This window comes from Prionailurus viverrinus, chromosome B1, assembly GCF_022837055.1.
Source record: "Prionailurus viverrinus isolate Anna chromosome B1, UM_Priviv_1.0, whole genome shotgun sequence".
Lineage (NCBI taxonomy): Eukaryota > Metazoa > Chordata > Mammalia > Carnivora > Felidae > Prionailurus > Prionailurus viverrinus.
Genome location: NC_062564.1, coordinates 127680319 through 127698270, shown reverse-complemented (window position 1 = coordinate 127698270; position 17952 = coordinate 127680319). Strand labels below are relative to the sequence as shown.

Below are 17952 nucleotides of genomic sequence, written 5' to 3'. Positions count from 1 at the left end.
TTTCCCCTTCCCACATCTGCTTCTCTCTAACCTGCAGCCATCCTCTTCATCACTACCCCTATAAAGAATTATCAGAAACAAAATAATTAAAATAAGTGAAAAGGAGTCTGGTTCCATTCTAGGTGATGTAAGCTTACTCAAGCAACTAATAACCTTGGACAGATGAATGAGCAGCCGAAGAAATCAGAACTCAAAGTACCACTGAACTAGAGATGAGTTTTCTACTTCTTTTTTCCTCTGGTATCTCCTGTCTTGGATATTTAGCCAGAAACCTAGAACTGCACACTGAGGGGCGAGGTGCCTGGCTGGCTGAGTCAGAAGAACATTCAACTCTTGATCTCTGGGTTGTGAGTTAGAGCCCCACATGGGGTGTAGAGATTACTCAAATAAATAAAACTCAGGGGAAAAAAAAGAACTGTACACTGGGGGCAAATAGAATTTCAAGAGAAGCTATCAGTTTCTGGTCCAAGGAAATAAAAAGGGCATCTCCACTGGTAAAAGAGTGGGGGAAATGCTCTGGCATTTTTTTTCTCATTCTCTCCCTTGGCCATGGGAGCAGACATAGGTGTGGAAATATGCAGTGGTACACATAACTAAAACCCAGTGTTTTTACAAAGTGACCAAGAGAAGTGAACTCTAGAAACTGAATGTGTTGTGGAGCTGGATAAGGAGAAGGAAGTCAGGAAAGTAACCCAATAGATTTGTGCATGAACTCCTAGACTTTATCTTGAACTGCGCATCTATGGATCTGATCTTAAGCTGAATACCAAAGGCTTTGAGATATACCGGGTATACAACCGTCCACATTACAGACTCTTATCAAAAATAAAAGGGGCACCATTTCCTAACGGATTTTTTAATTTAAATTCCAGTTAGTTAGCATACTGTGTAATATTAGTTTCAGGTCTACAATATAGTGATTCAACATTTCCATATATCACATCATCTGGAGCTCATCACAAGTGCCCTCCTTAATCCCCACCAATTTAGCCCATTCCCCACACCCAGCTCCCTTCTAGTAACCATCAGTCTGTTCTCTCTAGTTGAGAGTCTATTTCTCGGTTTGCCTCTCTCTCCTAACTGATTTAATGAGCCCAGAACTACCTGATACAAGAACCAAAAAAAGATATTACAAGAAACACTATGGAACCATTTCCCTCATGAATAGAGAACAGAAAAATAATGTAGAAAATCAATGACACTAAAAGTTGGCTCTTTGAATACCTTAACAAAATTGACAAACCTTCGGCTAGACCAATAAAAATAAAGAGATAAGACTCAAAATTAGGAATGAAAGTGAGGACATTACTACTGAACTTACAGAAATAAAAAGAATTGAAAATAAACACAATGAGGGGCGCCTGGGTGGCTCATTCAGTTAAGCATCCAACTTTAGCTCAGGTCATGTTCTCACAGTTCGTGAGTTCAACCCCTGTGTTGGGCTCTGTGCTGACAGTTCAGAGCCTGGAGCTTGCTTTGGATTTTGTGTCTCCCTCTCCCTCTCTGTGTCTCCCCACTCATGCTCTGTCTCTATCTGTCTCTCAAAAATGAATAAACATAAAAATTTTTTTAATTTAAGAAAATAAATACAATGAATGATTCTATGCTAATAAATTAGATAATCTGGATGAATGAACAAATTCTTAAAAACATACAGAACAAATAGAAAATATAAAAAGACCTATAATGAGCAAAGAGATTAAATCATTAATCAAAAAATTTCTAATAAAAAAAAGCCCAGGAACAGATGGCTTACTGGTAAACTTTATCAGACATTTAAAGAAGAATTAATACCAATCCTTCTTAAACTCATCCGCAATGTAGTAGAGGAGGAAAAACCCTTTCTAGTTCATTATATTAGGACTGTATTATTCTGACCCCCAAGACATGATAAGAAAACTATAGATCAAATCCCTTATGCATATAGAGCCAAAAATCATCAACAAAATACTAACAAACTGAAGCCAATAGCACATTAAGAAGATTACACACCAGGAGAAGTGGCATGTAGCTCGGGAATACAAAGTTGGTTTAATATGTGAAAATGAATTAACATAATACACCATATTAGTAGAATAAAGAAATAGGGGCGCCTGGGTGGCGCAGTCGGTTAAGCGTCCGACTTCAGCCAGGTCACGATCTTGCGGTCTGTGAGTTCCAGCCCCGCGTCAGGTTCTGGGCTGATGGCTCAGAGCCTGGAGCCTGTTTCCAATTCTGTGTCTCCCTCTCTCTCTGCCCCTCCCCCATTCATGCTCTGTCTCTCTCTGTCCCAAAAATAAATAAACGTTGAAAAAAAATTTTTTTTAATAAAAAAAAAAAAAGAAATAAAAGCACACAATCATCTCAATAGATGTAGTAAAAGCATCTGGCAAAATTCTTTTCATTATGGATTACAAAAACTCACAAACAGAAATTAAAAGGAAGTTTCTCAACCTTATAAAGTTCATCTACAAAAAATTACACAACTATCATTATACCTAATGCTGAAAGATTGGGTATCTTCTCCCTTTATCAGGAACAAGAAATGGATATCCATTCTCACTATTTCCAGTAAACATTTTATGACAGATTTTAGCCAGAACAATTAGGCAATTTGAAAAAAGGCATCTATTTTCATTCAAAGATGACAGGATCTTACATATAGACAATCATTTAAAAAATTCTACAATGGAACTGGAGAGTGTTATGCTCAGTGAAATAAGTCATACAGAGAAAGACAGATACCATATGTTTTCACTCTTATGTGGATCCTGAGAAACTTAACAGAAGACCATGGGGAAGGGGAAGGAAAGAAAAAAAGTTAGGGAGGGAGGCAAACCATAAGAAACTGTTAAAAAGTGAGAATAAAGTGAGGGTTGATGGGGTGTGAGAGGGAGGGGAAAGTGGGTGATGGGCATTGAGGAGGGCACCTGTTGGGATGAGCACTGGGTGTTGTATGGAAACCAATTTGACCATGAATTTCATATTAAAAAAATAAATTAATTAAATAAATTAAATAAATAAATAAATAAATAAATAAATAAATAAATCTGCAAAATAGATGGTGGGTTGGAAGATGGGTGAAATAGGCAAGGGGGATTAAAAGTACACTTCTCATGATGAGCACTGAGTAATGCTGTATGGAATTGTTGAATCACTATATTGTACACCTGAAAGCAACACGGTATGTTAACTATCCTGGGAATTTTTAAGAAAGAAAAAAATCTACAGAACAATTATTAGAGCTCAGAAACCAGGTCAGCAAAGTTGTAGGATTCAAGACACATAAATCAGTTATGTTTCCATCACTAGCCATGAACAATCCAAAAATGAAATTAAGAAAATAATTCCATTTGCAGAAATATCAAAACAAATATAATACTTAGGAATAAACTTAAACAAGAGACTAGAAGGGGAGCACAAGTCCTGTACACTAAACCAACAAAAATATTATTGAAAGTAATTTTTAAAAACATAAATATATGGAAGACGTCTGTGTCTGTAGATTGGAATCCTTAACATTTTTTTGATACAGCAATACTGCCCAAATTGATCTATAGATTCAGTAAAATCTGTTAAAATCCCAATGGCTTTTTTTTTAAGAAATGAAAAAGGTGATCCTCAAATTCGTATAGAAATATAAGAACAAGTGCCCAGATTTTTGACAAGACCATTCAACGGGGAGAGAATAGTCTCTTCAACAAATTGTGCTGGGATAATTGGCTAACTACATGGAAAAGAATGAAACTGGACTTGAATCTCATTCCATATGCAAAAAATTAGCTCAAAATGAACAATGAAACTAGAAGTTTCTTTTAAAATGAGTAAATGTTGGGGTGCCTAGGTGGCTCTTGATTAAGGGTCTGACTCTTGATTTCAGTTCAGGTCATGATCTCACAGTTCGTGAGTTCAAGCCCTCACGGGCTCTGCACTGACAGTGCAGAGCCTGCTTAGGATTTCTTTCTCTCCCCCTCTCTCTGCCCCTCCCCTGCTCTTGCACATGCTCTCTCTCTCTCTCTCTCTCTCTCTCAAAAATAAATAAATAAACTTAAAAATAAAAAAATAAAAGGAGCAAATCTTTTAATAGGAGTAAGTCTTTATGCATTCAGACTTAGCAATGAATATAAATTCTTAGACTTAACACCAAAAGCATGAGCAACAAAAGAAAAAAGAGATAAACTGGACTTCATCAAAATAAAAAAAAAAAAAAACTTTTGTGCAACAAAGGATATTATCAATAAAGTGAAAAGACAATGTACAGAAAATATTTGTAAATTATATACCTAATAAGGACTTAATATCCAGAAGATGTAAATATGTTACAACTCAACAACAAAAAGACAAACAACTCAATTAAAAAATAGGCAAAGGACTTGGAGGAAATTTCTTCAAAGAACACATATAAATGGCAACAAGTACAGGACAAATGTTCCACATCATTAATCATTAGGGAAATTTAAATCAAAGCCACAATAAGATACTACTTCACACCCACTAGGATGGATGACTGGAATCAAAGGGTGGAAAATAACAAGTGTTGGTATGGATATGAGGAAATTAGAACACTTGCACTCTGTTCACAGGAATGTAAAATGCCTTAGCTGCCTGTGGAAAGAGTTTGGCAGTTCTTCAGAAGTGAAATACATAGTTGCCATGTGACTCAGCAATTTCAATCCTAGGTATATACCCAGGAAAAATAAAAATATATGTTCCCACAAATCTTGTAAACAAATAGTAATTAGCAGTATTGTTCACCATGGTGAAGAAGTGGAACTAATCCAAATGTTTGTCAACAGATGAATGGATAAATATGTGGTATATCCATACACAATGAAACTAAGTAAGGATACATGTATTATTTCCTACTGTTGCATGTGAATCTACAATTATATTAAAATGAACTATTTAATTAAATAAATCAGTCTTATTTCTATGTACCAGCAATGAATAATTAAAAACTAAATTAAAAAAAAAAACAGTACCATTCATGGTATCTTCAAAAAAAATACTTAAGCATAAACCTAATAAAGCATAATTAGGATCCATATGATGAAAACTACAAATGCTACAGAAAAAATCAAAGGCCAAAACAAATAAAGAGACATATCTTGTTTATGGATTGGAAGATTCAATATATATGTAAGACATCGATTTAGATGTTCTCCCTTAATTGACATATATGTTTAACAGAATTCTAGTCAATATCCCATAAGGACTTTTGTAGATATTGAAAAGCCAAATATAACAAGTACCCAGAAAAATCTAAATAATTTTTTTAAGAATATATTTAGAAGAATCACACCATCCAATTTTAACACTTACTATGAAGCTACAGTTATCAGGGAAGTATGGTATTGGTGAAATGACAGACATTTTCAATAGAACTCTTGATCTCTGGGTCATGAGTTACAGCCTCGTGTGGGGTGTAGGGATTACTTAAATAAAACTGAAGAAAAACATAGAAAATATAGAGTCCAGGGACCCCTGGGTGGTTCAATGGGTTAAGCATCTGACTCCTGGTTTTGGTTCAGGTCATTATCTCAAGGTTCGTGAGACTGAGCCTCACTGTCATGCTGGCAGCACAGAGCCTCCTTGGGATTGTCTCTCTCTCTCTGCCACTCCCCAGATCTCCCATGTACTCTCTCTCCCTCTCTCAAAATAAACTTTAAAAATAGAGAGAGAGTCCAGAAAGAGAAAAACATCAAATATACTTAACTTTTTTTTACAATACAAAGGCAAATCATGGAATAGAATAGTATTTTCAAAAAATGGCGTTGAAGATGTTGGCAAGGATGCATAGAAAGGGGAATCCTCTTACATTGTTGGTGGGAATGCAAACTGGCACAGCCACCCTGGAAAACAGTATGGAGGTTCCTCAAAAAGTTAAAAATAAGTGCACTACCTGGTTATTTACCCAAAGGATATAAAATACAGATTTGAAGGGGTACACACACCCTGATGTTTACAGCAACATTTTGAACAATAGTCGAACTATGGAAAGAACCCAAATGTCCATTGACTAGTGAATGGATAAAGAAGATGCAGTACATATATATACAATGGAATACTACTCAGCCCTCAAAAAGAATGAAATCTTGGCCATTTGTAATGTCATGGATGGAGTTAAAATGTATTATGCTAAGCAAAACAAGTCAGAGAAAGGCAAATGCCATATGTTTTCACTCATATGTGCAATTTAAGAAACAAAACAGATGAACATATGGAAAGGGGGGAAAAAGAGAGAAGGGAAGGCAAACCATAAGAGACTCAATGATAGAGAACAAACTGAGGGTTGATGGAGGGAGGTGGGTGGGAGATGGGCTAAATGGGCACTTGTTAGGATGAATACAGGGTGTTTTATTTAAGTGAGGAATCATTAAATTCTACTCCTGAAATCAATATTACATCATATGTTAATTAACTAGAATTTAAACAAAAATATGTAAAAAAAAAAGAAGAAGATATCATGGCAAATCCTTAAAAAATGGTGTTTATTATTTTTTTTTAATGTTTATTGGGGCGCCTGGGTGGCGCAGTCGGTTAAGCGTCCGACTTCAGCCAGGTCATGATCTCGCGGTCCGTGAGTTCGAGCCTCGCGTCAGGCTCTGGGCTGATGGCTCAGAGCCTGGAGCCTGTTTCCGATTCTGTGTCTCCCTCTCTCTCTGCCCCTCCCCCATTCATGCTCTGTCTCTCTCTGTCCCAAAAATAAATAAACGTTGAAAAAAAAAATTAAAAAAAAAATGTTTATTGTTTTTGAGCGAGAGAGAGACAGAGTGCAAGCAGGAGAGGGACAGAGAGAGAGGGAGACACAGAATCTGAAGCAGGATCCAGGCTCTGAGCTGTCAGCACAGAGCCCAATGCAGGGCTCAAACCCAAGAACCGGGAGATCACGGCCTAAGCTGAAGTCGGAAGCTTAACCAACTGAGCTACCCAGGTGCTCTCCAAAAAATGGTGTTTAAACCATTGAACATACACATGCAGAAAATGAACCTCAATCTAAACCTCAAAAATTAGCTTAGATCTACATCTAAATGTAAAACATACATCACAAATAGAAATTTGTGTAAAATATAAAACTATAAAATTTAGTCATGACCTAAAATTAGGTAAGGAGTTATTATATATTACACCAAAGGCACAATCCATAAAAGACTAAATTAATAGACCTCATCAAAATGTAAAATTTTAACCCCGTGAAAGACTAGTTGAACAATGAAAAGACAATCTACAAACTGGCAAAAAATATTTGCAAATCACATATATAACAAAGGATTCGTATCCAGAATTTATAAAATTCTCAAAACTGAAGAATAAAAACACAAAATCCCGCACCCCCAAAGTATGCCAAAAATGTGAACATTTGGCCAAAGAAGTTGCATGTTGGCAACTAGGCACACAAGAAGACACTCAACATCATTAGTCATTAAGGGAATGTAAATTAAATCTGTAATATCACTACACACACAACAGAATGGCTTAAAAAACAAAACAAGGAGTGCCTGGGTGGCTCACTCGGTTAAGTATCCGACTTTGGCTCAGGTTGTGATCCTGCAGTTCATGGGTTCAAGCCCCACATAGGGCTCTGTGCTGACAGCTCAGAGCCTGGAGCCTGCTTCAGATTGTGTCTCCCTCTCTCTCTCTGCCCCCCCCCCCTGCTTGCGCTCTGTCTCTCAAAAATAAATAGTTAAAAAAAATTTTTTTTCTTTAAAGTGACCATACCCAGTGTAGGCAATGATGCTGATTAATTGAAACTCTCGTATGTTGCTGATGGCAAGGCAAAATGGCGCAGCCACTCTAGAAAACAGTTTGGCAATGTCTTTAAAAACCAAATATATGGTTACCCAGAAATTACTCTCCTGGGCTTTTATCCCATAGGAATGAAAATATATCGACACAAATCTATACATAAATATCCCTACTGACTATTAGAAAAATTTAAATTATATACACGGTTTGCATTATATTGCTATTGGATGGTTCAACTGTAGATTCACACATTCCACTGCCTGCTACACATCTCCTGGATGTCCTATGAGCATCTCACACTATGTTTGTTTGTTTGCTTGCTTAAGTTTATTTATTTATTTTGGAAGGGAGAATGACCAGGGGAGCGGCAGAGAGAGAGGGAGAGAGAGAGAATTCCAAGCAGGTTCTGCACTGTCAGCCTGGAACCCGACTGAGGGCTCAAATTCACCGACCGTGAGATCATGATCTGAGCCCAAACCAGGAGTCAGACGCTTAACTCACTGAGCCACCCAGGGGCCCCTCCGACTCAATTTGTCAATATGTCCCAAATTCAACTATCTTTTCCCTAAAACCTCTTTAATTACTGGCACCATGACATGCTTGTTCAAGCAAAACTCTTAGTAGCCATCCTGGACTCTTTTAAATCACTTATCAATCATCCCAATCATCCCATATTTTTCTACCTCCTTAATCACTCAAATCTGTATACATTCCCCATTTCTACTACTATCTCCTTACTTCATTTCTTAGTCTAATCATTGCATAGCCCAGATTCAGCCCCCTTATCTTCCCTCTCACCTCCCCAATTCCCACCTCCTTCCATCTATTACTCCCTCTGATGGCAGACTAATTTTTAGACCGTTCAATTTCAATCATGTCACTCCTGAACTCAAATTCCTTCAGTACCTTCTTGAAACTCTAAATATAAAATTCAGACTCCTTAGCTTGATCTAGATAGACCTGATGGTCTTGATCTAGATCTAGCACAGGTGTAGCTTCTGTGTTTTCAGACCACTTTTTCCCTTGGCTAAACTATAACTCCCCAACTTCATTTCAGCCCACGTGGTAGTTATCTCAAATTTTACCTCCCAGCGAAGTCCTTCATAAGTGCCACTCTCCAAACACCCTCTATATATGTTCCTCTGCCAGCACTTGAACTAGCTGCCTCCTATTTCATTTACCAATATGTCCTGCTATACTAGATTCTCTGAAATCAGAGTCATTTTTTTGCTGTTACTTTACACACCCAAACCCTGACGCTTAAAAAGTACTCCGTAAATTAAGTGAACATCATTTCCTATAAGGGGAAACTTAAGAAGAATTCAGTTCAAATCAGATGTTCCTTAAATTAATGAGGAAGGGGAATCTTCCTTTTTCCTTCCTTCTTCCTACCATTCACATCTCTGGTCAATACAATTCACAGTCTGGTAGAAATGTCGGGCATGTGAAAACAATTATAATTCAATTTAATAAGTGCTGAAAGAGGAGGAAGTGATAGTTTTATAGAAGTTATTGACATGTTTTGGGGCACCTGGGTATCTCAGTCTTTAAGCATCTGACTTTGGCTCAGGTCTTGATCTAATAGTTTTTTAAGTTCAAATCCCACACTGTGTGTGCTTAAGCCCTGCTTCAGGTGAACACGAGCCCCGTTTTGGGGCTCACTTCAGGTGAGCCCTACTTTCTCTCTCTCTCTCTCTCTCTCTTTGCGTCTCTCTCTCTTTCTTTCCCTCTCCCTCTCTCTCTGTCTCCCTCTGCCCTTCCTTGGATTCACTCTCTCTCTGCCCCTTGCTCACTTGCGCCCTCTCTCTCTCTCTCTCTCTCAAATATATATATATATATACAAACAAGCAGCAAATACAAACAAGCATATATATATATATATATATAGAGAGAGAGAGAGAGAGAGAAGTTATTGACATGTTTTCTATGTAAGACTGAGAACTGAGCCTTCCTTTTTTAAAAGATCTTTTTACTTTTAAGTAATCTCTACATCCAACATGTGGCTCATACTCGCAAACCAAGATGGAGAGCTACATGCTCCACCGACTGAGCCAGCCAGGCACCCTGCGCTTTCCTTTTTTAAGGAACTTTAAACACAATTTCCTATAAGGGGAAACTTAAGAAGAATTCAGTTCAAATCAGATGTTCCTTACCAGCTTTTGTTTATAGATGTATATGGAAAAAAGTTAGACTTTCTTTCAAAGGCAGTAATTTATTTTAAAAATATACCATTTTAAATATTTTTTAATGTTTATTTTTTGAGAGAGAGAGAGACAGAGTATGAGCAGGAGAGGGCAGAGAGAGAGAGGAAGACACAGAATCTGAAGCAGGCTCCGGGCTCTGAACTGTCAGCACAGAGCTCAACATGGGGCTCAAACCCACAAACTGCAAGATCACGACCTGAGCTGAAGTCAGACAGTTAACTAACTGAGTGCCCCTAAAATATCACCCAGGTGCCCCTAAAATATCATTAGTTCCTATAATTTTTTGGTCTTTGTTATTACTATTATATCTGTCATTGCTGCTAAGCTTAGAGGCAAAGCTCCAAAAGCTACACTTTAGAACTTCACGTTTCCATTTTGATAATCCACTTTCAACATCGGAGTTCACTCACAATCCCACTGTGTTCTTATTTGCCTTGGGAAGAGTTCTTTGGGGTAGATGCGCACGGAGGCACAGATTCAACTCCCACATAGTAAAATTCATAACAATCCAGTGATGTGCATTGTGATACCTGATCCCACACAAAATACCTATAAGGTATAAGTGATTATCCCCACTAAACACCTAAGAAGTGGAGCCCAGAGGGACAAACTGGCTTACTCCAACAAGACCTTACCAGTTTTAAGTGGCAAACCAGAACCCAAACCAAGATCAGGGAATTCCAGTGCCAGTGTGCTCTCTGCCTGATCACACACAGCTCTTTTTGTGCATTCCCAATGCATCTGATGGTGGGATGTAATGGGTAATGTATCTGCACTATTAACCTCTGTTACCACCAAACAACTCAAAGAGCACCCCTGACTGATAATTGAACTAAAGTTATTCTTGATGTAAAATATTGTTAAACTTCCCCTCAAGGAGGCAAAGACCATTTTTCGTAGCCTAGTTAAGGATATAGACATTTATATGAACATGGTCCATATTTCCATTTGATCGAATTTTTGTACTTACAAATGTCTAATAAAAATACAAATGACCAAAATATAAATATCACAGCAATGAAAATCTGTTGGCCTATACGAAAGAGGCCTGACTGCGCCTTTCATGTTGATCAAAAACATACTAGCAGGAAAAGGCTTACTTTTTGTTAGTGTTGAAATTTATCTCAGTTATTGAAAGTTTTTTGGGTAAACTGTCAGCATTTACTCTAACTGTGAGTCACAACTGAAATCTTTGTAACAAATAAACAGAGGAGACACTGTCTAAATTGAGAGAGGATAGAGGGATAGAAAGGGAAAATGGGATGAAAAATTAGATATATTAGATCAAACAGAAGGAAGTGTAAGTATATTTCATCCCATATTTGAATAGCTATAACAGAGTTATTCCTTTTGTGGTCCTTTTGTTTCTTTTATTTCTTCCCAGTATCCAATCACATTTTCAATCCAAATTATCGTATTATTTTGCAGAAACACTTTGTGTTCCTTGGTGGATTTATTCAGCTAATTAATGTTAAAAAAAGAATTACTGAAAGCAAATATTGCGAGAAATAATTTCCAAACTGAAACTTATACACTTGAAAACTGATTCCTACAAAAATGATTTGGCTCTATAAAAAAAGAAGCAATCCGTCAACTCCACAGACCCAGACATGGGCCTGATAGGATTTCTTTTTCAGAGGAAATTACTGCTATGACTGATTCTTGTTAAGCCTAGGGGGGAGGAAAAAAAATCCAATGGCAGGGCCTAACCAGAGACTGAAACAGAATGTTCTATTGTCTGAAATAATTATCTTTGTGTAGTAGTTGAAAGACAAATTAAATGTGTTAGAATCAGGTGAAATGTTCACTTTCCCTCTTACTTCACCAGGCTCCCTCACTTTAACTGAATTACTACTAGGTGCTTTCGCCCCTTAACTCCTCTTGCATCCTGATAATCAAAAACATATCCCATATTTGGTTTTTATTCACACTCACAGTGGAAGACTGTCTGCCGGTGAGAATTAATGTGGCCTGTCCTAGTAACATAGCTGTATTCTTCACCTCAAACATTCCCTCAGACCATCATCCCGCACTGCTAAGAACTATGTCAGATACCGCCCCCTGCCACGCACTCCTTTCCTGGCTTTTCCCCACCGAGGATGGAGTGGCCACCACCCCCACCCCCACCCTCCCAGAAGGCTCTTGCCAGCTCAGGCAGGAGGGTGGAAACAACGAGAGGATGTTTATGTCTAGTAGCTTTTGCTGCTTGTTTGTTGTGTTCCTGTGAGTGTATGATGGCTAAGTAGACCAAATGAGAACTTTCGGATGAAAATGCAGAGGCCCAAAGCATGCCTGAAAGTTAAGCCTTCTGTGTGGTTTTCTGATTTCCCAAGTTTACCAAACATGCAGATAGTGTTTTTGAATGTCACAAATCCTTTTTCCTCAATCTTCACCACATAAAGAAACAGTGAACTGAAATCAACATCTTTGAAGATATATTTAAATGATAAATCACAACTCACGAAGGTTTCTGTAGTTGGAGTAAATAAACCATGCATTTAATGGTGCCATAGCAGTGAAGCATTGTATGGAGTAACTATTTGTCCTAACATTTACATTGTCAAGTTAATATTCCATAACATAAAAATAACTATAGACATTTTTTGTGTGCTTATGCTGAACTGATCGGGGGGAGGGGGTTCACCTCTGCTTAAAATTAATATGTCTAGTGAAATGTGGTTCGTCCTCTGCCATACAGTGTGTGTGGTACAAGGTCATGTTCAGAACCCGTCTTCTCAAATGCCTGTCACTTAGGTTTGGCCTTCGTCATGAAATGAGGAGCTAGTGACACTACTGTTCTTTTTTTATACTGGTGAAATCAACATTTTCTCATTTTACCTCCTGGATGCAACCCTGATTAGACATTTGAAAGATATTTGCTTACCAAAAATAAATGAATTCATTTTCCTCTCAGTCAGAAGGCAAATTTTCCTGGGACCTTGCACTTTTTCCACTTTAACTGTCCCTATTCTTTATCCAACATTTCACAGAGAAGTCCTTATGATATTATAATGTCTGTGCCTAGTAATAGTGGTTTAAAACACACACACACACACACACACACACACGTGCACACATGTAGAACCTCCAGAGCTTTCTATGAAACAGAATTTAAAGTTGTTCAGTCCCTAATATGAAGGATATTTATTTTATACTGATTCCCACGTCCCTACAAGAACCTAGTTTATTTTGATATAAACTCTAGGAATAAGGTAACTGAAGCTGAAGGTGGTTCTTTAAAGCAAGTCCTTTCTTCTCCTTAGCCGGTCATTCAGTATCAGGCCCAGTGCTGATCTTAGAAGTTCCTGCGGTAGCTAGAGCTGGTTCCCATTACGTTTCATATTCTCCCTTAAATGCTTATTTCATGTAGACACCACGCTTTCTTTCCCCCACAGTCATGCACCCATCTTGCATGACTTGCTTTGAGACTTCAAACAGGTTTTCTACCTCTGCAGAAGGACTATTCTTATAGAAATAGATACTATGGGTTTGTTTTTTTTATTAGCAGTTCTCTAACCTATGTTTTCCCTTTTTTTTTTTTTTTATTTTTTAAGGCAGTCATCCACTACAATACTTAAATTCTTTGAATTGTACAGCCCTCATATATAGGTGCAAGATTTGTGCCATAAGAGTTTCTTATTACTCATTGTACCCAGAAACAATGAAATAACTCATGTGTAGAATTCCATACACATGTATTTCTCTCATTTATTGTGACTAGACCTACTTTTAATTATGTTTTATTTAAAAGAACAAAGTGTGGGGGCACCTGAATGGCTCAGTCTGTTTAGTGTCTGACTTTGGCTCAGGTCATGATCTCATGGTTCATGAGTTCCAGCCCCGCATGGGGCTCTGTGCTGACAACTTGGAGCCTGCTTCAGATTCTGTGTTTCCCTCTCTCTCTGCCCCTCCCCAACTTGCAATCCAACTCTCTCTCTCTCTCTCTCTCTCTCTGAAAAATAAACATTAAAAAAAAACAATAAACATTAAAAAAAATTTTTTTTAATTGGGGCACCTGGGTGGCTCATTCAGTTTAGTGTCTGACTTTGGTTCAGTTCATGATCTTGCGGTCCATGAGTTTGAGCCCCACATCGGGCTCTGTGCTGACAGCTCAGAGCCTGGAGCCTGCTTCAGATTCTGTGTCTCCTCTCTCTCTCTCTGCCCTCCCCCACTCTCACTCTGTCTCTCTCTCTCTCTCAAAAATAAATAAACATTAAAAATTCTTTAAAAAAAGAACAAAGTATGTGATGTCAAAAATTTTAAACTAAGGGAATAAGTAGATTAGATATCTGGTGAGAAAAAAAAATTAAACCTCATTCTTTCTTTCTTTTATAAAATTGTTTCCATTAAAATTCCCCACTGGGGGAGAGTTTTATTCTTGTTTCTTGACATTAGTGAAAACTAGAATTATTTATTTTTATAAAATAAATTTTAAAACCTAAAAGTAATGTGTACAGCCATAAACATAATTTTTATGTCATTTGGTTGTAATTTTATTTTTTATATTTGTTTTTGTCTTTATTTGTGAGGAGGATTTAACTTTGTAAAGTGCTCCCAAAGATATTGCTATGGTGGTGACATCACATTTTCTTCTTAATTCTTCACTGACAGAAGAATTTTGTTATTCAAAATATGTGCACATGTAAAACAATCAGTATGAAATATAGAACAATATATACATTGAAACAATATACTTTCATTTCAACATGAAAAATGCATTAGAATACTGTAAGTATTTGTAATACAGAATGGTTCCATGTTCTCAGATATTTTTGACCATGACTATAGTTAACATACTCATTAAGAAAATTCTGGTAAGGGACAACTGGTTGGCTCAGTCAGGAAAGCACGTATACTTGATCTTGGGGTGGTGAGTTCAAGCCCCACGCTGGGTATAGCAATTACTTAAAAAAAATAAAATAAGAAAATTCTGGTAACCTTAAGTCAATATGATATATCGTCTATGCTGTGACTTTCTCTACACTTTGAAAAAGCATGACAGACTAAAGATCACTTTAATTATATATACTTCTATTAAACATACAGAGTGATATCATCTAATTTAAAATATGAATTATTTTAATAAAAATAATTCTGAATCAGTTTTGTTTCATAAGGAAAATATGATTTTCTAATTTTATTTAGGACTGAATAAAGTGTTACCTTAAATTTATATGTAGATTATTCTATGTGCATTACAGCTTTTCCTTGTACTTCATCTTCTTTTCCTCTCTCTTTTCCATTCATGTTTGTATTTTATTTATCTCATTGTAGCATTTCCTGTAAGCCACTTGGAATTCTTTCTGAAATGAGGGATAATATAAATCAATTAATTAAGGTACACCTTGAAGTAAATAATCACTTTTCTAATGAAAAAGTAATAAAGTTATTAGCTGTGGAGTAATGCTGTACCAAATTTATGAATTATAGAAAAATATATCTAATAAAACTAATCACCATTTTAGTAGGAATTTATGACCATACACTTGTTTAATGTTTATTTTTGAGAGAAAGTGTGCACATGTAAGCAGGAGAGGATGGGGGGGGGGGTGGTGACAGAGGATCCCAAGCGGGCTCTGCACTGACAGCAGTGAACCCAATGCGGGGCTCAATCTCACAAACCAGGAGATCATGACCTGAGCCAGTCAGACGCTTAATAGACTGAGCCACCCGGGCGCCCCACCTGTCTTTTATAAATTGAAGTATTTTCCTTCAGAGGGCTCTAAATTGCCCAGATTCTGGCTATGCAGTGACAACCTTCACCCAAACTAAAATCCAGGGCTGTGACAAGGAAACTTGATCCAATGCTAATTGTGTGTGACACTCTTTTCCAGGTATCCTCTCTGGAACAGAAGTTACAGCCACTGTATTTCTGAATTCTGACAGGGCAGACAGGCAAGGAACTCACTCTTCAGGACAGATGCCTCTCTCTGTCTCTCTAGGGAGGACAGCAGAGTCCTTACCAAATGACAAATGACCTCTGAGTCATGGCTCAGTAGAACCAATAGAGCCCTCAAGAACGAGCAGCAGTCAAGCCCCTTTGAGGTGACAAGAGCATTTGGCCATCAAACCTAAGTTAGATAGTGAGCAAGAGTGAAGGAGAGAAAGATTAAAAGTTATCAAAACTTTTAAGCACAGAAAATGTCTTACAGGGAGATTTTTAAATTTACATTTCTATAAATAAAATTTTAACTGAGGGTCAGCATCTTTCTAAAACAAAAATGTATAAACTTTGTTTCAGGAACAACTAGTTGTAGAAAGGATATAATTTATTTTGCACAATAAATTTTGTACAAATTATTTTGTACAATCCCAAGATTATTGAAATCTTCCCAACTATACCTGTTTGGCAAAATAAAATAAAATTAAATAAGCCTGTAAGGAAATGCTTTTTTTAATAATTGGTATTCATGATGAGGTTTCTACATAAAAAAAGAAAATAAAGTTAAACTAATCCAAAATAAGTTAATAAAAGTGTGTGATCTATCTTTTTTCCAAAATTTTTTTTTAACATTTATTTATTTATGAGACAGAGTGCAGAGTGCAAGCGGGGGAGGGGTAGTGAGAGAGGGAGACACCGAATCTGAAGCAGGCTCCAGGCTCTGAGCTGTCAGCACAAAGCCCAAATCAGGGTTCAAACCCACGAGCCATGAGATCATGACCTGAGCCGAAGTCAGATGCTTAACCGATTGAGTCACCCAGGTGCCCCCATATCAAAGACTTTTATCATTGAGACAATTTAGACTTGTTCTTTGAGGAAATGCAGTAACCTAATAATCATATTTATTTGGCAAGCCTCACTTTGAAGATATGTCAATCAGCTGAGTCCCAGAAAAAGGCTGAGTTCTTTTTGTTTTGCCTTTTATTGTCAATGCATTGACAATAGATGTCAACTAAGAAGTTCTCTGTTTTTATCAAAGTCTTATTATATCAGATTTATTTTCTACAAATAACAGTGTTAGAGGACTTTGAAATAACTATCAACAATCACCTTAAACCAGTGCAACATGGGCTACCGACACTTGAAACTTCCATTGCTTATAAAATCACGATCTTCAAAAGTAGTGGCTGTTGGATCACTTGTCTCTAAACGCCATCACTAAAAACAATAAGCTAGATTCTCAACTCAAAGAGTTCTTTTCTTCTTTTGAATCTCACAGAATGAAAATCTGACCCACTATGTAAATACTAGTACATCCTTTAAAATGTACATTGGATTGTATACAGTTTGTGCTTTGAGTTTTTTTTTTTTTCTTTATCATGTCCAATAGAGATGTCTGAGAAGAGTAACTTAGCCCTTCCAACACTACAATTTTCCAGGATGCCTGCCAAGGGAGTACTTAGGACGATGGCCTCTAGGCTGGGAGGAGAGCGTTATCCTCTATCTGGGCACGAGACACAATCCAGGAGGCTCTCAGGAGGATAGGCTCTGTTATCTGATAGCTCTTTTCCATTTCTGACTAAATAGATGGCAGGAGTTTCCAAGGGGTTAATATTTCAATTTAGACCAATAAATACACTCCTTTAGCTGCTTCCTTGAATACAGCATATCTTGTTTTTATTTTTAGTTTCTTATTCTCAGAAATTTAGATTCTATTATTGATTTCCCTAATTAAAAGAGAAAATGCGCATTTCAACCCTTCACTGAATCTAATCAGCAACCTCCCAATGCCACTCCACCTGGGTTCACAAGAAAGAGAATGGTTCCTCTTCCCTTTGGAATCGATCATGTTTACAGTATTTTGGGAGCTTTGGAAATCCTATTTTGTCATCGTCATAGATGATGTTTTTAAATAATATTTATCCTTTCTACATTCTGTCAATTTAATTTCCCCCTGGTTTATGTTCTTTTTAAAAAAGTCCCTTTACACAACTATTATCATATTTTATGACGCCAATCAAACATGCATGAACATCACAGTGACATTATGATTTAGGCCAAGGTTTGTAACCATCACTGCAATAACTGAGAGAATTTTGTTCTAATACTGATGCCAAAGCCTCATCCCCAGAGATCGTAACT

General features: G+C 37.1%; 1 long non-coding RNA gene across 4 annotated transcripts in view; it reads right to left on the bottom strand.

Annotated features, from left to right (window-relative positions):
* Window positions 1-17952, bottom strand: part of LOC125163638 (uncharacterized) — a 173419-nt gene that overhangs the window by 23451 nt on the left and 132016 nt on the right. For all 4 annotated transcript variants that reach the window (XR_007151527.1, XR_007151526.1, XR_007151524.1 and 1 more), the window contains one exon: window positions 15093-15232. This is a non-coding gene — a long non-coding RNA (uncharacterized LOC125163638). The remainder of the gene's footprint in view (window positions 1-15092; window positions 15233-17952) is intronic.